Source organism: Euprymna scolopes, chromosome 46, assembly GCF_053919585.1.
Source record: "Euprymna scolopes isolate OS-2025 chromosome 46, ASM5391958v1, whole genome shotgun sequence".
Taxonomy (NCBI): domain Eukaryota; kingdom Metazoa; phylum Mollusca; class Cephalopoda; order Sepiida; family Sepiolidae; genus Euprymna; species Euprymna scolopes.
In genome coordinates, this window is record NC_136527.1 from 13,049,951 (window position 1) to 13,073,238 (window position 23,288).

Below are 23,288 nucleotides of genomic sequence, written 5' to 3' on the forward strand. Positions count from 1 at the left end.
GCCTATGTCATTGCATACCAATCTGTTTATTAAAAGTTAAGGTTCACTGTAAACACATATGTTACACCAAAATAAAAACGCTTCAGATAATGTCTTGATATTCAATTCAGTTTCTCACATGACATCTTATGAAGTTAGTAGAAATGTTACAGACTTTTAAATCTCAAACACTTTCAATACTGTGCACTGATATTTTCTTTTTTGGAATATAAGCAAATTCATGCTTTTTTTTACAAACGCCAACAAATGTCACATTTTGTAGCAATGTACTGAAACAATTATAAAAATAGGTATCTAGGAAAAGGCCACTACATATGTTATAAATTCCAAATTTCCACAACCTGGCAAATACTGGTACACGCTAGCAAATTTAGATTTGCAATTACAGAATATGATTCTAATTTTTTCCTTTGCTCTTTATTCTAACATTATACTAAGTTTACTGTGTTATTTCGCTACAGTTGATATTGTGTAGAACAATAAGAAAATCATAGTGAACAATGCATTCAACAAAATTTCACACAAATTTCTAGATACCTATATCTAATAAGTTCAAAAGAAAGGACACACTTAGGGAGGTATTTTGGTGGTCAAGTCACTAAATAGAGATGAGCTGGTTTCCCGGCATAGCCCAGGATGTAATAAAGATTGACTGAAATACATGTTCTAGCTGGTTTCTAGGCGTTGCCAGGGATGTAGTATAGACACATTATGTTGTATATTACCTGTTCTCTTCTCCCTAAGGTAAAACAATTTCATATACATGCTGTAAATTACCTACGCTAGGGATAAAACATGAACAATACCAGTCCTAGGGTAGATAAAACAAATAATACATAGAGATGAAAGATTCCTCTCCCCTAAGAATAAAACATATATTCAATATCTGCTTTTGTTTTTTCATTGTTTATACGGTCCCGAGCAACGCCGGGTAGCCCTGCTAGTATATTATATAAGTCTCACCTGTCTGTTTAAATGTATGTATGTATGTCTTCCTAAAACTTTCGACAGAAGCGACGGATTTTCACGAGATCGGTATCATATTGAGGCTCGACCCTTTGGACGAAAAATATCGAAAGATTGGGTAAAAAAATTAATTCCTTCACCCTCAACTAGGCACTTTTCTACAGGGAGGGGTCGCCTTTTTCGCCGATATTTTCTAAAATTATCCCCTCTTTTCGATTGACTAGCCTTAATTTGAACCTTCGCAACTTCCGGTTTGACGATGGACGCAAAAGCAAAGACGTAACCTTTCTTTTTTCACGTTCTTTTCTTCCTTCGCGGTAGGGCTCGAACTTGCCTGCCTGCTACCATTTTTTTTTTTTTTTGCTAACAAGACACCTCCAAACACCCGGGAAATGTCGGGCACTCACGCTAGAATCTGGTTACAAACCGCGAATGCTAGGAAAGAAAATTTCGTTTTATTTGTTCGTTAATGAAAACGTTGCATAGGTTGAATGCGCACATAAGTTGAAAGAAAAGAAAGCGATGAAAGAAAGTGTCGTGTTGAGTCTTATTTGAACCGGTGTGAGGAAACATGGCTGCCATCCTCTTTGATCAATACTGAACAATACCGATCTCAGTCGGCTTCTTTATTACAATTGGAAGAGAACAAATCGAAATGCGCCCCATTGATAAGACAGCGGGACAGAAAACAATTCTTTGTTTTAGGAGAACAATTACAAAGATTTCCGTTCCTAAAATGTTTACAGATTTTTGCAACAAAATATTGTAACGAAAGTGCTTAAATGTGTCTTTTTATATATATATATATATATATATATATATATATATATATATATATATATATATATATATATCATAAGTTGGAAAGCTACAATGAACATCCATATGAATATTTTGACCTTAGTTGCTGATTTCAAAAGGCGAAGAATTAAAAGATACATCTGCCTATACTTTTAATTCTAGCTTTATTTATGGTGTCTTTTACATATATTAAAAACCCTTCCCAATACTTTGCTGATGAGGAAACTTTGTTTGTTAAAAATACTATATGTAAAAATTATTGTCCACGGCTTAATGTCTACCACAATAAAACATTGTTTTCCGAAACGATCGTACAAATTATTGATTTTGTTGCTGTTCCTTCTTGTGAAACGGATTTTTAATTTAATTCTAATTTGAATTTTAAATTATCAATCACATTACTGAATATATATATATATATATATATATATATATATATATATATATATATATATATACTAGCATGGGGGCCCGGCGTTGCCCGGGTTTTGGGAGGTGTGTATTGAGCAAAAAGAAGAAGTAGTAGGAAGGCTGGCTTGAACACGTACCGCAAAGGAGGAAAAGAACGGGGGAAAAACTGACGTCTTTGCTATTACGACTATCGCCAAACCGGAAGTGACGTAGGTTTAAATTAAGGCTATACAATCGAAAAGAGGGGATAACTTTCGGAATATCAGTGAAAAAAGCGACCCCTCCCTGTAGAAAAGTGCCCAGTATGAGGGTGAATAAATTAATGTTTTTAGCCAAATTTTCGGTATTTCTCGTCTGAAGGGTCGAGCTTCAAAACAATACTGATCTTGTGAAAATTCATCGCCTCTGTCGAAAGTTTTAGGCAGACATGAAAACATACATACATTTATATATTGGTAGCTCAAATTTTCGATCCAAACCGATTAAAAAGCTTGTCCTATCTCTGAATACCCTTTATGTAAAATTTCAAATCTTTACACCAGAAATTGTAATTTGATACAGACCGCAGAGGGCAATTTTTTTTTTTAACTTTGACCCCTATTATGGCCCTTTAACATTTATTGTTTGGACTCAAATCAAGTTATTAAGTTAGATCCATGTCCAAGGAACCTATATCTAAAATTTCAAGTTGGCGGAGGAGTTTGGTAGAGTTCTCAAAGGTCAAATCGTTGAACGTTGAACCCTTAACAGTCAAATTTCTGGCCGGAAACAGATAACAAAGATTTTTCAAAATTTCAGTACCCTGTATATCAAATTTCGAGTCTGTAGACTTGAAATTGACAGAGTTATTGCGTAGGGAAATGTACACAGACAGACACACAGATACGTACATAGACGCACAGACAGACAGACAGACATACAGACACTTTCACTTTTATATATATACTAACTTTTCAGCCTGGCGTTGCACGGGTGTTTGGAGGTGTATGCTGAGCAAAAAAAAAAAAAAAGAAGGTCAATTTTTAAAAATTTTTGACCCCTATTAAGACCCCTTAACCTTTATTGATTTGGGTTCAAATGAAGCTATTAAGTTAGATCCATGCCTAAGGAACCTACATCTAAAATTTCAAGTGTTTAGACCTCAAACTGTCGGAGGAGTTTGGTAGAGTTCTCAAAGGTCAAATCGTTGAACTTTGACCCCTTAACATATATATTTATTATATAAAGACAAATTTAAAATGTTACTTGCTCTACTTCTGCATTGAGCCCTCTTGTATTAACCTCGTTATATTTCACTTGTTAGCCTACTTTTGAAAGATAGCAACCTCAAATTATATATATGTTCAAAAGTAGGTACTAATATATTTTATTATCATTTTTTCGAGAATAAACAGTCACATTTGGTCGCTACAAACAGCCATCTGTTTCAGTCAATGAGACTTCGTCAGGCGACCCTGAACCATTCGACACTATAGAAAAAAAGAAAACTATATATATATATATATATATATATATATATATATATATATATATATAGTAAAAAAATTCACACACATTCGTACACATATAACTTTCGCCCTTTTCTGACACGCGACTTGTTATGTCAACGAACACATTTGCAACCCCCCCTTTTTTTGACACGCAAAAATTAGTTTATAAACAGACTCCCCCACCCACTAACACAATTTATTGTCTATCATCTGTAGCACTGTTTGGAAAATTGTCCAAAAAGATTGAAATGCAATTTTCTCCTTTTTTTAGACTTCTTTTTTTAGAGAGCTCGCAACTTTTATAGGTTTTTCTTTTTGTTTTTATAGCGTAAACATGTGGTCGTCTTCAAGTCCAACATAAACAAGTTCTTGATAAGCCGCCTTCTACCACCAGATTTCCACAAATATCGATTACTACAATATTGTCCCATTGACTACTGTACACCCATTAATCGTTATTTACTCTAATAATTATGAAATATCTTTTCCTTTCGGGAATAATCAGTGAAGGGTGTCACGATCAACACCGGTCGATAGATTTGAAGCAGGCAACAGAAACCATCTCTGACTTCATTAGCAAGGACCTAATCGATACGGGAACCATTAGCCGCGAGAAATACTTTTGAAATTTAAACATTTATTTTTAAATGTTTTTTAACGTCTGTCAGAGTGATCTAATCATTATAGGCATGTGAATTAACAATGTTGAACCATTGTCCATAATCAATTTGTAGCAATGTATGTTTACCCTCGAAAAAATAATATATATATATATATATATTTGTTTATTGTTATATAAACATGGTCACATCCTGCTGCTACAAACAGCCACTTGTTTCAATCAAACAACAGATATCATCAGGCAGCGACTTGACTATTCAAAAGTTCAATGAATAATGATAATAATAAGAAGGTTATTCATTGAACTTTTGAATAGTCAAGTCGCTGCCTGATGATATCTGTTGTTTGATTGAAACAAGTGGCTATTTGTAGCAGCAGGATGTGACCATGTTTATATAACAATAAACAAATATTATCAGCTCTTTTTATTGAGCACTATCTAACAACCTCGTTGAATTCATTAGTCCATTACTTTTGAATAAAAAACCCCGAGTATATATATATATATATATATATATATATATATATATATATATATATATATATATATATATATATATATATAATTATAAAAAAGTGAACCATAACGGAAATTCGATGGATGAAAGAAGATGGAAAACGGGGGGAGGAAAAGAAAAAAAAAATGGGGCAAGTTACATGTAACAAATGTACAATTCAATAAAATAAATAAGTCGATTAAAAACAAGATCGTTAAAAAATGGGTGTATTTTAACGATCTTGTTTTTAATCGACTTATTTATTTTATTGAATTGTACATTTGTTACATCTAACTTCCCCCAATTTTTTTTCTTTTCCTCACCCCCGTTTTCCATCTCATTTTAGTCGATTGAATTTCCGCGATGGTTCACTTTTTTATAATTATTCTAAAATGTGGCCAATCGAATAAAGATATATATATATATATATATATATATATATATATACTTATTTATTGTTATATAAACATGCTCACATCCCGCTGCTACAAATAGCCACTTGTTTCAATCAAACAACAGATATCATCAGACAGCGACTTGACTATTCAAAAGTTCAATGAATAATGAATGGTTATTCATTGAACTTTTGAATAGTCAAGTCGCTGCCTGATGATATCTGTTGTTTGATTGAAACAAATGGCTATTTGTAGCAGCGGGATGTGAGCATGTTTATATAACAATAAATAAGTATTATCAGCTCTTTTTATTAAGCACTATCTAACAACCTCGTTGAATTCATTAGTCCATTACTTTTGAATATAAAAAACCCCGAGTATATATATATATATATATATATATTTTATTTTTTTAATAGAATTATCCACTGACACGTGTTTCGTCGTCTACGACTCATCAGAGTGGCTGAATCTATCGAGGTTTGAAATCGGAAATCAGGACCCCATGGTAATGACCCCTTACCGTGCATCCATCTCACACGACTGTTTGGATATATCGGGATTTACTTAGATGTTGTTTGTTTTTATTTTCTCTCTCTCTCTCTCTCTCTCTCTCTCTCTATATATATATATATATATATATATATATATATATATATATATATATATATATATATATATATATATATATATATATGGGTTACGTAAGTCACTTAATATTCTACTTCATCGAGCAGTTATGGTATTACTAGCCGAAATAAGTACCTGTATGAAGGTATATTTGAACTAAATGAGTAATAGATCGTTTTGAGTGAAGCTCGTAATAATGTATGCATATGGATATTTTTGGGTGTGTGCATGTATGGATATATGATCTTTATATACCCGGGTAGGAAAAATAATTTATTAATATAAAAAAAAAAAAAAAATGAAGAAATAAATAGATGAAAGAAAGTAAGGAATGAAGGGTGAATGGAAGAGAGGGGAATAAGGGTATTAGAGTGAATAAGCAAAGATGAAGGTAAGTACTACAATATATAAGCTTATATACTCGGTTTGTATAACCTAAATACTCTGATTTCTGTCATATGTTATTATATATTATTATTGTATCGTGATACATCTTATGTATATCTGCCTTACCATCGAAAGAATCTTTGTTAAATATGAGGATAACCCTATGAACTTCATGCTGAATTCAATATAAATTTTTACGTAGTGTCAATTTTTACGGTAAAAACCTACAACTTAGGAAAGTGTAACAAGCGGATGGGGCCATGAAACATAACTAGACGTGTGGAATTTGATAGAAAAAGTGAATTTATATAGTAAATGTATTCACGTCTGTTTCTACTTTAGATGTATCATTTGGTGGCACGGTACATGTATACATGTATATATATATGTGTATATTTGTGTGACTTTGGATATATAAGTGTATTTTACGTATGCATGTATGTTTGTATGTTTATATATATATATATATATATATATATGTATCTATATATCTGTGTGTATGTTTCTATGTGGATGTGTCTCTGTGTCTATTGTATGTAGATGTATGTATACACACGTATATTTCTGAACTATTAGAATAGGCTGCCTCGTATAGAATTGTTGTAACAATATAGATTACAAAAATGTATGGATGTCCGAATGTTGTTTATATATATGTTATATATGTATGTATGTGTGGATATGTATATGTATGTCTGTTGTGTGTGTGTTTATATGTATGTATGTGTATATGTTTATGTATATATATATATGTGTATATGTTTATGTATGTATATATGTGTGTGTTTGTATATATATATATATATATATGTGTGTATATATATGTATATATATATATATATACACCCGTCTGTAGTCGGGTAGCATAATATTGCATATACGAAGAAGTTACCACGCTACATAAGTAAAGAAAAATACTATTATTTGTCTCTGTATGTCTGTAATGTGTGTGTGTATATATGCGCGGGTGTAGATAAATGTAGACATTTATAAGTGTATTGATACACGTATAAGGTACATGTGGGGTTTAGATAACTTTCGGGTTTATATTTATTCACATTTTGTTGGTTTATTTGTTTTAATTTAATTTTATTTTTATTCTTATTTATTTTTTTTTTTATTTTTTATTATATTTTTTATTTATTTTTTTATTTATTTATTTATTTATTTATGTATTTTATTTTTATTTATTTATTTTTTATTTACCTTAATGTAACTTTTACTTTATCTTCTACATAGTTTCAGAATCATTGTCTAGTTTCAGTAAATAAAATAAAGAGCGTTCAGCATGGATTCGCTTTTGAATATATGGATTAATGTGTGTATGTGTGTGTTGGCAGTGTCTGTGTATGGATGTGTTATGTGTGTGTTGCGTGTATGTGTGGGTGGAGATAGATTAAAAAGGCACCGGTCAGTACTTGGTTGACCATAGCTAAGGTTATTAACTTACAGACTCTAAGACAAGAAAACTAAACTCTCAAGTACCCTATGCCATATAAAGCCAAAAGTTAGGTTAGATGGGGGAAGGGGAAAAGAAAAAAGATGTTTATCATCTTCAAAGACCTCACTCATCCTTTTACCGTTTTTGTTTTTCTTTGACTCCCACCCAGGTTGTATTTTTAACTTGATAAACGAAATAGAAAAATGTATTTGGTGGAAATGTCACTTTTGAAGGTAATTCTTGGCCTGAAGACGTAATCCCCCAACGTGGGTGATTACAGAAACATGTATGCACATATGTAGCCATTAATGTTTGTATAAATAAAATTAATATATATATATATATATTTATATGTATATATATATATATATATATATATATATATAAGAGAGAGAGAGAGAGAGAGAGAGAGAGAGAGAGAGAGAGAGAGAGAGAGAGAGAGAGAATAAAAAAGAAACACACCGAGTTATATAAGCATCAAGGTTTCGCCTTTATTTTATTTTTAGTATAATTTTCCAAATATTTGTTCTGCTCTTCACAACTCTGCGTTTCATAGTAATTACAAAATTAAAAAAATATTGACTTGCAATAAAGCGATACACAGATTTCATGTGTGCGCGCGCACGTGTGTGTGTGCGTGTGTAATTTGGCAGCAATCGGTATCAAGGCACGCTTGATTAAATACGACAGATGTTTCTTTCTCCTTTATTTTTCTGTTGATTTTCTCGATCTGCCGAGCAGTTTACGCGTTTCAGTTGGTAAGTTGTGTATTAGATTGCCGAGTGATTTTTGTCAGCTATTTTACTAGAGGGTTATTGATACTTGATCGTCGTCAGGAGCAATTTTGTTGTTGAAAAGGTTCTCTTTCGGTTGCCTTTTTATATGTTATTGATTTTATTTTGGTTTTTATTTATTGGTTGAATTTTATTTAGTTATTTTGATTTAATCGTCTGTTAGGGAAATTATACTCACTGGTATGAGCACGATCTGACGTCACAAAGAAAGATAGTAAACAATATATTCATTTAATCTCTCTCTCTCTCTCTCTCTCTCTATATATATATATATATATATATATATATATATATATATATAATTATTTTTTTACTATAATAATTAAATACCTACAGACACTAGTGTTTCATCCTTTCGGGATTCTTCAGTGCAGGGTGTCACGATTACTACCAGTCGAACGATTCGAACCCCGCGACACGAGACATCTCTGGCTCGATTAGCGGAGGCCGTATCCATTCGGCTACCATTAACCGTGTGAAATAGCGTTGAATTTTAAACATTTTAATTTAAATGTTCATTACGTCAGACAGACAGTGATCAAATCGTTATACGATGATCTACGCATAAGAGCTAAATTGACCGACTTTTAATTTAACTGAAAGTGCTCAACGATAAGAAACGAATTTCTTAAAGGGGCTGTCATATATATATATATACTAGCGGGGGTACCCGGCGTTGCCCGAGTGTTTGTTTCCGGGACGGGGGGGGGGGTTTAAAAAATGTTATGGTAGGTAAGTAGGAAGGATCAAACCCGGAGTCATGAGTAAAAGTAGGAAAATAAAGTGTGAAAAAAAACAAAAAACATCTGCAACGTTAACAGTTCGGCCACCAAGAAAAGTCCATTCCAGTTGTTTAGGAAAAAAAAAACAAAAAAAAAAACACTATGGTAGGTCGGCGCGAACGTGAAAATATAATGTGAATTGTCCAGCACCCTAACCATTACGCCACAGAGCACTGCAGCTTAGTTTAGTGATTTTAAATAACTTAACATGATAGAACTACGAAGTCAAACCGGTGTTCTCTTCTCAACTGTTCCTTGTAAACGATCTCCAAACGGTGTTAAGTGGTGGCAGGGGGAGGAGGAATGTTTAAGAGAGAAAATATTTTACCACTTCCATTGATCTTAACCGATTTTGGCCGTGACTTCTCAGCAGAAAAAGTATAGAAATCTAAGATTATCGAGGAATTTGAGAACTAATAAGCCTATAACAAACCTCAGATATTGTTCTGCCGTTTGTGCATAATGTATTTGCATGAAATATCTTGATTTTTAATCCTATTATGGTCAAAATCCCACGGGAAAAAATGAGTTCATTTTATTTATATAGATAGATAGAAGAAGAAGATAGAAGAGAAGAAGAGAAGAGAAGAGAAGAGAAGAGAAGAGAAGATATAGATATATAGATATATAGATATATTATTATTATTATTATTATTATTATTATTATTATTATTTGGGGGTAAACAGTTACATATGGTCGTTACAAATAGCCATTTGTTTCAGTCAAATGATGAGAAATATGGAAATAGTATTCCGACAAAATAGAGAAATAAAAAGGAACAAACCGTATTAGGTGTTCATCAACGTTTCGTCTTTATTTCGAGGAAGTCTCGAAATAAAGACGAAACGTTGATGAACATCTAATACGGTTTGTTCCTTCTTATTTCTCTCTCCCTCTCTCTCTCTCTTTATCTCTCTCTCTCTCTCTCTCTCTCTCTATATATATATATATATATATATATATATATGGGGAGGTATGTGTGTATCTTCAATTTTCTATGCAACTAGCAGGCTGCCTGGAATTGCCCGGTCGTAAAATACGGTCAAATATGGATCCAGTACATAGTAATGATATCTTGCCTTGATATAGTTTTAAATAGACTTTTCTCCCCTGCAACCTCTTTCTTACAGAAGATACGTTGCGAACTTGTCTCTGCTTTATCGTTAGCTTTGTGGCGAGTGCTCGTCTGAGCTCCAATCTATGGTCCCCCTCTCCAAACTTTCGCGAGAAACCCTTGTCTTACCGAAAAAACTATCAATAATTCCCGCTACTCTTTATCTGTACCTAAACCTAAACCTATATTCAATGAACAAACTTTCTTTCTTAGAACTACACGCCTGTGGAACTGTCTTCTGTTTGCCTGCTTTCCAGCTGACTATAATATGGCCGTCTTCAAGTCCAATGTAAACAAGTTCTTGTTGAGCCGTTCAACTTAAGTTAACAAATTTACCGAATCTCCACAACTAACGATTATTATGATTTTGATACTGTACACCTTTTAACTCTTATCCTCGAGTGGCCTCTGGGCCTTCATAAGTGGTGACTTCTGTAATGTTATGACCCTTTAGGCTGCGATCATAGAGTAGTATCTGTTAACTGTGACAAGCGGGGTCAATGGTCGAAAAATTGTTATTATTGTTATTGTATTCTTATTAATTGATTTCGCTGGATCAGTTATTATGATTAGAAGAATAAACAATTAAATTGGATAAGAAATGATTGACGTGTGAATTGCAAAAAGAATGCGGAAATAGAAAATATATGTAAACATTATTTTGGGGTTTTGAATAAACAAATAACTAGCTGTGGACATTAGGTTGGTCTGAGACACGTAATTAGGTGACGTAAGAGAACACGTGATGTAGTTAGTTTTGGAGAGATTCAGAGAGTTGAGAATTGACCACCAGAGCGGACAGACGTCTAGACAGGGGTGAACAGACAGCTATGGAGCGAGCTGTAAGAATAGAACATGTAGACTAACTGCAGATCCTGTGAAAACCATTTGAGACAACTGTAATAAATTTATAATATAAAAATATAAAGAGTTGTTTTGTGGTTTCACACGTAAGAACAGATGTCTCAATTATATGGTGCTGATCGCTTCATGGTTTGTCACGGAGCAACGGGAAGATACAGAAGAACTCTTCAAGAAAACAAAAGGTATGAGGCATATATTATTCTTCTTACATATGAACTATAAAAAATATCCCGTGTGATAAGTCTGATACAACATTATCCAGTTTACACGTCAATATCATGTTCTCTTGGCTAAACAACATACATTCGATTTATATGTTTATTATCTGTCTGTTAAAAGAATAATATCTCCCATCCACTAGATAACTCATGGCACGTTTTAATATATCATCTCCTCCAATATAAATTAATATACAACACTTCTATGTAAAAAAAAAAAAAATAATTAAAAAAAAAAAATGACTTGTGAGTCACCATCGAGAATTTTTTTTTTTTTTTAATACAAAATCTGCATTAATCAAAATGTCATATTTAAGCGTATTTTACGACCGGGCAATGCCGGGCAGCCTGCTAATATAATAAAACTTTAAAAACATAAACCATTTTATTGTTTGTATATTTTCTTGGCCTGGATCCAAAGTGTAGTATCTGTCCCGTCAGATGCTGCACTAAAGATCATATGTGGGGGACAACCCGTCATATCAGACAATTGTTCTTGTAGCAATCAGTTTGGGTCAATGTAGGGAAAACCATTCATACCAATTGTCACTATCCAGTTCCCCCGAGTGGGAACTGGTCCCGCTCCCCTCGTTCTCCACATTAAAAACGGCCTTGTGTCTAATTTGCAAATAAATACCTACTATTAAAGGGTTGACTCTCTTAATAAAAGAAACAAAGTTCTCCGACTGGAATCCTCTGCAAATTTTCTCCATGACTGATTTTCACGTGTTCAACAAAAAAAAGTGAAAAAAAAAAAAAAATCAGCCCATATCTAAGTAGCCAAAATTATAGAAATACTGTTTTCTGATAAACACCGGAAGCCGCCACAAAGTATACTGTTTCTCTATTATTGTTAAGTTCGATACAAACTTGGCTAAAATTTCTGGATGCCTTCCCCCCCAAACAAAAATACTGAATCGATAGGGCAAAAGTAAATACATAAATAAAACAAAGAAAAATAACAATACAAAACTAAGGTTTTAAAATTTTGTCCCTTAGTTTTGAACGCTACAGTATATTACCTGAGTAAATCTCTCTAACTATTTTTCTCAAATGTTTTCCTTGTAATTGATTGGAAGTTGCAAGGCACAAAGATTTATATTTCTTTTAAAACAATTGTAATTGATTGGAAGTTGCCAGGCACAAAGATTTATATTTCTTTTAAAACAATTGTAATTGATTGGAAGTTGCCAGACACAAAGATTTATATTTCTTTTAAAACAATTGTAATTGATTGGAAGTTACCAGGCACAAAGATTTATATTTCTTTTAAAACAATTGTAATTGATTGGAAGTTACCAGGCACAAAGATTTATATTTCTTTTAAAACAATTGTAATTGATTGGAAGTTGCCAGGCACAAAGATTTATATTTCTTTTAAAACAATTGTAATTGATTGGAAGTTGCCAGACACAAAGATTTATATTTCTTTTAAAACAATTGTAATTGATTGGAAGTTGCCAGGCACAAAGATTTATATTTCTTTTAAAACAATTGTAATTGATTGGAAGTTGCCAGACACAAAGATTTATATTTCTTTTAAAACAATTGTAATTGATTGGAAGTTGCCAGACACAAAGATTTATATTTCTTTTAAAACAATTGTAATTGATTGGAAGTTACCAGACACAAAGATTTATATTTCTTTTAAAACAATTGTAATTGATTGGAAGTTGCCAGACACAAAGATTTATATTTATTTTAAAACAATTGTAATTGATTAGAAGTTACCAGGCACAAAGATTTATATTTCTTTTAAAACAATTGTAATTGATTAGAAGTTGCCAGGCACAAATATTTATATTTCTTTTAAAACAATTGTGATTGATTGGAAGTTGCCAGGCACAAAGATTTATATTTCTTTTAAAACAATTGTGATTGATTGGAAGTTGCCAGGCACAAAGATTTATATTTATTTTAAAGCAATTGTATTGATTGGAAGTTGCCAGGCAGAAAGATTTATATTTCTTTTAAAACAATTGTAATTGATTGGAAGTTGCCAGGCACAAAGATTTATATTTCTTTTAAAACAATTGTAATTGATTGGAAGTTGCCAGGCACAAAGATTTATATTTCTTTTAAAACAATTGTAATTGATTGGAAGTTGCCAGGCACAAAGATTTATATTTCTTTTAAAACAATTGTAATTGATTGGAAGTTGCCAGGCACAAAGATTTATATTTCTTTTAAAACAATTGTAATTGATTGGAAGTTGCCAGGCACAAAGATTTATATTTCTTTTAAAACAATTGTAATTGATTGGAAGTTGCCAGGCACAAAGATTTATATTTCTTTTAAAACAATTGTGATTGATTGAAAGTTGCCAGGCACAAAGATTTATATTTCTTTTAAAGCAAAGCCAATTCGCAAGGTTCGGTTTTAACGTTATTTGAAGTTTTGGGTTTGTATTATTTTATTTATTTATTTTTTTTTAACATTTTCACCCCAAACAAGGCGCATTGCCACTTTGGTGTAGGGCTACTATCAGGGGCAGCAACTACTGAGGCACTATGTTGGGATTTGGGCAGCAAGATGTCGGTTCACGTTGCACTTAAACTTTTGCATGTCAGTACAGTTTGGGGAAGCTGGGACCTGGAATGGAATTCCAGAGTCAAGTGGTTCTGGGTAAGAAACTACTGGGGTAGAAAGATCTTTTACATCTAGGGATCTCTACTGTGTGGGGGTGGGATTTAGCTACCTGTTGGGTTTGTCGAGGGTGTCTACGTCGTGGGGGCACAAGTGTCTGCAGTTCGTCAGAGCATTCACCATTAAAATACTTGTCGAACAGGCAGAGGGATGCAACGTTTCGTCGATGGGACAGAGGCTGAAGCTTAGATGTACACATAGATTCGAAAAAGTTGTCAAAAAACAAATATATAACAAATAAATGTTATCAAAGGCAAGATAAGTTACTTTTCTACCTAAATGGATATGTTTTTAGTGTTTTTATTCAAACTAACATGTTTATTCAGCTCGAAAAACACACAATGTTTACCGATGTATTGGAAAATTTAAAAATGACGTTCCTTTTAACACGGTCAGTTTGGGAAAAGGAGTTAAAAATAAAAAATATCCAAAATACTGTTAAAAACCCACCGAATATATGTCAGCCTATGTCACAGTAACATATATTGTGCGAGTTTTTAACCGTATTTTGTCTGTTTTTTTATTTACAACTACTTTTCCCAAACTTACCGTGTCAAAGAGAGAGTCAGGCGCCATTTTAAATTTTCCAATACATCGGTAAACACTGTATGTTTTTGGAGCTGAATAAACATGCTACATTTAATAAAAACACTAAAAACTTATCAAGTTCGGTTGAAAATTACCTTATCTTGCCTTTGATAACGTTTATTTGTTATACATTTGTTTTTTGACAATTTTGTCGAATCTATGTGCACAGTAATACAAACCCGATAATACGAACTTGATTAAAATTACTGGATGCCCCCCCGCCAAAAAAAGATGAATCGATATTGCAAAAGTAAATAAATAAAATAAAGAAAAATAATAATGCAGAAAAGAAAACTACAGTAAATACCGAAATATTGATCGTTCGTGCCAAAAATGCAACAAAGCCATTGACCAATAATTTGAGGGTGATGAATTCAGAAATAGAAAAAAAAAAAAAATTCTAGCCCTGATTAAAGCCGATGTTGTATGGAAACGGACTAAAAGTAGTTTTCTTAGACCGAAGGCATCATCCACTTCCACTAACGACAAAAAAAAAAAAAAAAAAACGAATAAAAAGAAACACACGCACCAGCACCACAAATAAAAAGAAACACACGCACCACAAATAAAAAGAAACACACGCACACACAAAATACAAAAATAGTTATAGAGTTGCATTAAAAAGAAACATACAAAGACTTTACAAAAACTAAAAATAAGATTAAAAAAAATATATTGTCGCATCACACAGCGTATTTGCCGAGTGAACTTTTCCAGAAATACCCGTTTTAAATGTAATTTTTATTGAGGAATGTCGAAAATAGTCACACATTTTTGGAAGTGCTTCAAGACGAATGAAAAATATTCAAAACATATTTCCGTCTTTGTTATGGAGTTAGGGTTGTTAAAAAAAAAACGAAAGGGTATGGTGTTACAGTATGGAACGATAAAATTGTCGTCCTAGAAAAGACGACATTATTCCATTTCCGTTTGATGAAATCCGTTTTTTTGGGGGGGCAGACCTTCTACCAGTTGTGTACAAAGCCTTCTACCATGTGCGAAAGTGACACAATGTTCAACGAGCGAAATCGGAGATGCGGCGCTGTACAACTCATGCTCTCTACTGATCCAAGTTATGAAAACAGGACCATTGCCAGCACCAGTAAGATGCAAACACGGATAATAGATACGTGCCCATGGTGATGAAAAAAAAGTTACTGGCTATGGTTTTTAACATTTTTTTTTTTTTACATGGGGTTCATCATTTATAAAGGCCCAATGGCCACTCGGGGATAAGGGTTATTGTGTGTACAGTAATCAAAGGGATAGTGTAGCAATAGTATTGGAGAATTGGTAAGGTGTCATTACTTAGGGGGGGGCGGTTCATCAGGAATTTGTTTGTGTTGAACTTGGAGACATCCAGATTGAAGTCGGGAGGGAAACAGGCAAGCGAAACAGAGTTCCACAGGCGTGCAGTTCTAAGAAAGAATCTTTGTTCATGGAATCTACGTTTTGATTTAGGCACAGATAAGGAGTGGGGAAAATTATTGACGGTGGTTTCAGCTAGTCGGGTGTTTTTTGAAAAAGATTGGCGAGAGGGGATCAGAGAATGGAGCTCAGACGAGCAGTTGCCATGGTTATGGTCTTTGGTACGGTTTCAAGCGAGGGCTACATCATGCCACCTCACATCTTCGAAGTCCGCTTGAAAAAAAAATGTATCTTGATGTGCTGAAGAGTGTGGTAATCGCCTGATGCAATCAAGTGGCCGCTGGCAGACCCTGGCGAGTCCAAAAGATCTAGACTTGGCTTCAGAATGAGTGTTACGACTTCTCTCACTGGCTCCCACTCCTCCCCCGACTTGAACCTGCTGGACTACTTCATTTGGTCCCGCAAAACTACCCCGGGATAGATATCAAGTTCAAGCCTGATGGAGGAATTTTCAAAATGGCCAAATTAAAATGAACTTCAACAATCTGGACACTTTTCACGGTCCATACTCCTGCTTTAGCCTAACAGTTAACAAGACCAACGCCCAAATACTGGCCCAACCACGGCCGAAATACACATATTTTTGGAAATGCTTCAAGGCGAATGAAAAATATTAAAAACGTATGTTCGTCTTTGTTATGGAGTTAGGGTTGTTAAAAAAAGAAAGGGTGTGGTTTGACAGGATTGAAAGAATAAAACTGTCGCCCTAGAAAAGTCCACATGATTCCATTTCCTTTTGATGAAAACCGTTTTTTTTTGCAGACCTTCTACTAATTGGCCAGTTGTGTACAAAGCCTTCTATCAGAGAGAGCTGTGCCAGACTTCACCATCACCATAGGTGGCGCTATCATAGAATGCATCGAGCAGTTTCCATACCTGGGCAGATGTCTTTCCACTTAAGCTAACTGCTCGAAAGAAATCGAAAACCGATTACAGGCACAGGTCACACTACTTTTGCAAAACGTCTTCAAGAACAAGGATCTAACCATCCAAACAAAGATGATGGTATACAATACCATAGTTGTCTCCACCCTATTATGTGCGTGCAAAGCCTGGACCATCTACAGTAAAGAGCTCAAAAACTCGGACAGTTCCCATAGAAAAACTGCGGACCATCATGCGGATTAAGTGGGACGATTATGTGCCCAAGATAACCGTTCTCGAGAGAGAGAGCCAACCTCACCAGCAATGAAACACTGACTGAAATTTTCTTGCCATATGGTTCGCATGGAGAACACTAGATTGCCAAATGGCTGACTTTTCTCTCAACTTCCCCTGAGCTATGTTCATGTTCCGTTCATTCTCCTCTAGGATCCTCCGACCACTCCGTCATATCAGTTAAGATAAAAACGAAATGTAAGAAGTTCCCAGACGTACCCCTCCACCGTACTGTATACCGATACGCTATGGCTGACTGGGATAGCTTCCGTACATTCATATCTGATTTACCTCTGCACTCCATGTTTAAAAAGGAAGTGTCCTCTATAGTATCAGATCTGACCGAATGGTTAATTGTAGGCATAGACCAATTCATACCATCTAAAAACTTCCAACAAAAACCTAACAGCCAGCCATGGTTCTCCCCAGAATGTGCTGCTGCTATCGCGCACAGAAATCACTTTTTCCATAGCTACCAACGTAATAGATGCACTGAGACTAAAGCTGCTTTCAGGACTGCCAGCAACCACTGTAAAAGAGTAATAAAAAATGCAAGAGAGCTATATGCCCAGTCTGTTAAATCCAAGGTAGCTGATCAGCGGCTTGGTTCCCACCAGTTTTGGCAAATAACAAATAGGATCCTAAACAGAAGTGTGCGTTCTATCCCAACGATTATCAATGGACCAGAGGTTATCTCGTCAGCGTCAGACAAGGCCAAACTATTTGCAAAGAACTTTGCAGCTAATTCTACCCTATGCGACGAAGGCCATCAACTCCCCATATTTCCTCCTATAACACAGAACAAGCTAGGTAACATACAAATATCCGTGCATGAGGTCGCCAAGATAATCAAGATTCCAGTAAAGCAACTGGCCCTGATGGCATCCCAATTATAGTGTTAAAAAAGCTTCAACCAGAACTTGCTCCCATACTTATGAAACTATTTAAGCGCTGCCTTAAGGAGAAGTGCTTTCCGACTCCCTGGAAGACCTCATCAGTTTGCCCTGTATTTAAGAATTCAGGTGATAAGTCATCTCCCTCTCAGTACAGACCAATAAGTCTCCTGTGTGTTATGAGTAAGTTGCTGGAATCCATATTAAATAGAGAAATAGTCAACCACCTCAGCAGGAATAACCTTCTTAGTGACACAATATGGTTTCCGCTCTGCAAGATCTACCGCAGATGTGCTGACGGTTATATCCCACAGGATTAGTGAATCTCTTGACAAAGGCTTCCTTTCTAGGGCAATTGCTCTTGACATATCAAAGGCATTCAACAAGGTATGGCATAAGGGTCTACTTCACAAGATTTCCAGCTATGGTATAACAGGAAATGTTTTCTCAATCATTAAATCATTTCTCTCCGATAGGCTCATAAGAGTAGTGGTAGATGGACAAAAATCGGAGGCCTGCAATATAAATGCTGGAGTCCCTCAGGGGTCAATCCTGGGCCCAACTCTCTTCCTGATCTACATCAATGATCTCCCTAAACACATACTTAAATCATTCGTTGACATCTATGCTGATGACACGACCATCTACGGCAACACATCAAAGGCTGTAAATGACAAAGTTCTCTTTGATTCTCTCTCCTCTGATCTCGAGCGCATGGTTCAGTGGGGGAAGATGTGGCTGGTTACCTTTAATGCATCCAAAACCAAACTCCTATCCTTACATCATCAACGCTCTGATCTCCATCTGGCATCAATTGTGATGGATGGCTCTCGTCTGGGTGAGGCCCTGTGTTTTGACAAGCGTCTGGGTTTGACTTTTACTCCTGATCTGAAATGGAACACGTACGTCAAGTCTGTTGCCAAGGTCGCTGGAAAGATGGTGGGATCCTTCTACCGCTCCAGAAGATATCTCACTGCTGATGCAATTCTCTATCTATATAAAAGCCAAGTACGTCCAAGGATGGAATACTGTTGCCACATCTGGGCAGGAGCTGCCAAAAACAGCCTATCATGCCTTGACAGAGTACAAAATAGACTTCGTGGCTTAGTGGGGGGATGCCCTTTTCTCTTCCCTGCAACCTCTCTCCCACAGAAGAGACGTTGCGAGCCTGTCTCTGTTTTATCATTATTTTCATGGCAAGTGCTCGTCTGAGCTCCATTCTCTGGTTGCCCCTCGCCAATCTTTCACAATAAACACCCGACTAGCTCAAAACACTGTCAATAATTTTCCCCACTCTTTATCTGTGCCTAAATTCAAACGTAGATTCCATGAGCAAAGCTTCTTTCTTAGAACTGCACGCCCGTACACACAATAACCCTTATCCCCGAGGGGCTTCTGGGCCTTGATAAGTAGTGACCTCTATGTAAAAAGAAAGTGTCATTGTCTGGGACTGCATGAGTGCTGCAGGTATTGGAGAGTTGTAACAGCCTAAGCACTCAGAGGCAGGTATTTAACAGCCAAAGTACTCAGAAGCAAAGCGATCTGCATTACATAACTGTCTCCTCTCACCCCCTTCATCCATTAACAATTAAATAGCAATATCTCTAAATCACTTTGAGGAGTGTAACTAATCAGCAGAGATATAACCCCCACAAACTAACCCAGTAACACTTACTAACCACGCGGGGTCGCAGAAATACCTGGATTAGAACCTAGACGCGGAGAAAACCCTCTCAGTGCTGACGGACCCAGTAGGTCTTCCCAGATCATCCGTTTAGGAGAAAGAAAACTCTGAAACTAAACCAAAGGGGAGGGAGGCCTCTTCAGTCTTAGATGACAACCTCCCTAGAGCTGGTGACTCAAACAAATTCACCGGTTTGCAAACCTAAACTGCTTAAGGAGTAGATAGGTTCCATATTCCTTTGCCTATTAGTCAAGCGCAGAGACACTATCTCAGTGATTCGACAGAAACACCCAGTGGTAGATCTTGTTTCCTGACTAGGGCAACGAACGCCATTTTTCCCCATTCCCAGCACACCCCACCCCTAAAACTGGACATTTGGGAGTGCTTGAGTATGATATATGCCTGAGCAATTAGATTGGGTTGACCTTCTTCTAATGGGTTGAGGGTACCGGATTGACAGTTCCTGGCTGCTGTTCCCGACTGGTAGTACAGGAGCCCTAACTCTTTGGTAGCGCTTAGAGCGGCTGCTCCATCAAGAGTTGAATAATATCGGGTTGTTTGTAGTGCCATGACGCGCATGGAAAGGGGCCCTGCACTCATCCCCGGTGGGCTTTCCTGAGGCCACAATCCTAATTGGAGAAAGGTCAGCTGATGGTCTACTTGTGATGCATGTCTGATGCTCTGCATAATCTCTTGTTTAGCTCCCCTTTACCTAAACCGAAACTCTTTAAAAAAATATAACGACAGTACAATCTAAAAATAAGCTTAAACCAGGCTTAGGGACAAACAAATTCAACTTGCCTCCTCCCTTGAGGCTTGCATTCACAAATATCCGTGGGCTCAGAACTAATTTAGCTGATGTTGAAGCATTTCTCTTAACAAATACCCCGGATATCTTAGCACTAAGTGAGACTAACCTACACTCCTCCATCCCCTCTAACCACTTTAACATGCCTGGATATCTCCCACTCTGCCGTAAGGACTCTGACAGACACATGCACGTAACACCCTCCCCCTGACTAGAGAAACAAACCTAGAAACAGATGATCAAGCCTTTATGTGCTTTAGACTAAACATGCAACACAATATTAGCTACTATTATTTTCTCTACCGCTCTCCCTCGACTCAGGACTGCACCATAATAAATAAAGTCTCTGACAGCATAGACACGGCAGTGTCCCTCGACACTAACGCACAAATACATGGATTTGGTGACTTTAATGTCCACCACAAAAACTGGCTTGGATTCTCTACTTACACAGATGCAGCGGGCAGCACAACTCATAGCTTCACTATATCTCACTCCCTATCACAAATTGTTACTTTTCCAACCCGTTTCCCTGACCAGGAAGAACAACACGCATCACTTTTAGATCTGTTTTTGACCACAGTTCTTGATGACTGCATCCACTCGGGAACGCTGATCATGCAGTGATAATGGTTGAAATCGCCCTAAACTCTAGAGCCAAAACTGAAGAGCCAGTGCTCAAAACAACGAAATATTATAAAAAGGCTGACTGGGAAGCCATCAGGAAACTAATCAGAGATGCCCCATGGAGAAATATTTTTTCTCTCCCTGGTGAACAGTGTGCAAACGAGACCACTGACTGGTTCAAAACTGCAATCGAAGCGCATGTTCCCATGCGGAAATTTTATAGTAAGCCCCACTCTCCCCAATGGTTTACGTCGACTTGTGCAACTGCCATTGCTCAAAAGCAGCATGCATACCGTAGGTTTAACCAACATAAGTCCAGTTCAAACAGACTGAACTATATAGAAGCTAGAAATAACGTTAAGAAAGAAATAGCGACATCAAAGCACAAAAACTAGGAACTCGAGACTTCTGGAAAATCTACAACAGTGTAGTAAATAATGGGCAATCAACAATTCCCCCACTAACTAACAATCACGAGGTTGTCTCCTCAGCAACCGACAAGGCTAACATGCTTGCCAGTCGGTTTGCCTCAAACTCCACACTGGACCCTTCCAACCACCCCCTACCTGACTTTCCTTTGTGGACAGACGCCACGCTAGACGATCCGAAAACCACCCCTGCTCAGGTGCATGCTATCATAAAAAACCTTGACACTTCAAAAGCATGTGGACCCGATCTTATCCCAGCTGAGCTATTAAAAAAGTGCTCAGCTGAAGTAGCTCCAGTTTTCTCCAAACTCTACAACAAATGCCTTAATGAAGCTTGCTTTCCCGGCTGTTGGAAAACTGCTTCTGTTGTACCAGTATTCAAGAATTCTGGCGAAAGGACAGACCCATCAAATTATCGCCCCATTAGCCTCCTCCCACTTTTTGCCAAAATATTTGAGACCTTAATTAACCATGCTCTAGTCCATCACCTTACAGATGCTAAACTTCTGACTGACAAACAATATGAATTTAGACAAGCCCGTTCCACAGCAGACATCCTAACTGTAATCTATGAACATATATACCATTCACTGGACAAAGCGGGGGAAGGCAGAGCGGTAGCTCTAGATATATCTAAGGCTTTTGACAGGGTATGGCATGAGGGTCTCCTCAGGAAAATTAGATCATACGGTATCACTGGTAGAATACTTAACATAATTAAATCCTTCTTAGATAAGAGAAAAATCCAGGTTGTCCTCGACGGTCGTACATCTAAACAATATGATATGAATGCGGGGGTGCCCCAGGGTTCTATCCTTTGACCTCTACTGTTCCTGATATTCATAAATGACCTCCCCGACAAAATTGCCTCTGAGATGGGTATATATGCTGATGACACTACACTCTATGGCAGGCACGACAGGAAGACGAATGAACACATTTCTAAAGAAATGGCAGAAACACTAGAGGAAGACCTCCAATTTATGGTGGAATGGGGACAAAAGTGGTTGGTCGCGTTCAATGCTGCCAAGACTAAACTAGTTTCATTTAATAATTACAAGAAACCCTCTCTACCACCTATAGCAATGGCCAACGACTCTTTATCTGAGAGTACATCTTTCAAACTCCTTGGCCTAACGTTCACAGGAAACATGAGTTGGAACAATTACATTGAAGGCATTGCCAGGGCCGCTGCAAGAAATGTGGGCTCTCTCTACCGTGCTAGACAACTACTAACACCCGAAAGTATCCTGTACCTCTATAAGGCAATCATTCGCCCATGTATGGAGTATTGCTGTCACATCTGGGCTGGTGCATCTGCTACTAGTCTCTCGCTCCTTGACAAGGTTCAAAAGAGAGTCGCAAACCTGATACGCCCTGAACTGGCATCTAAGCTTCAGCCTCTGTCCCATCGACAAAATGTTGCATCCCTCTGCCTGTTCTACAAGTATTTTAGTGGTGAATGCTCTGACGAACTGCAATCACTTGTGCCCCCACGACGTGAGCACCCTCGACAAACCCGACAGGCTGCTAAATCCCACCCCTACACTGTAGAGATCCCTAGATGTAAAAGATCTTTTTACTCCAATAGTTTCTTCCCCCAGAACCGCTAGACT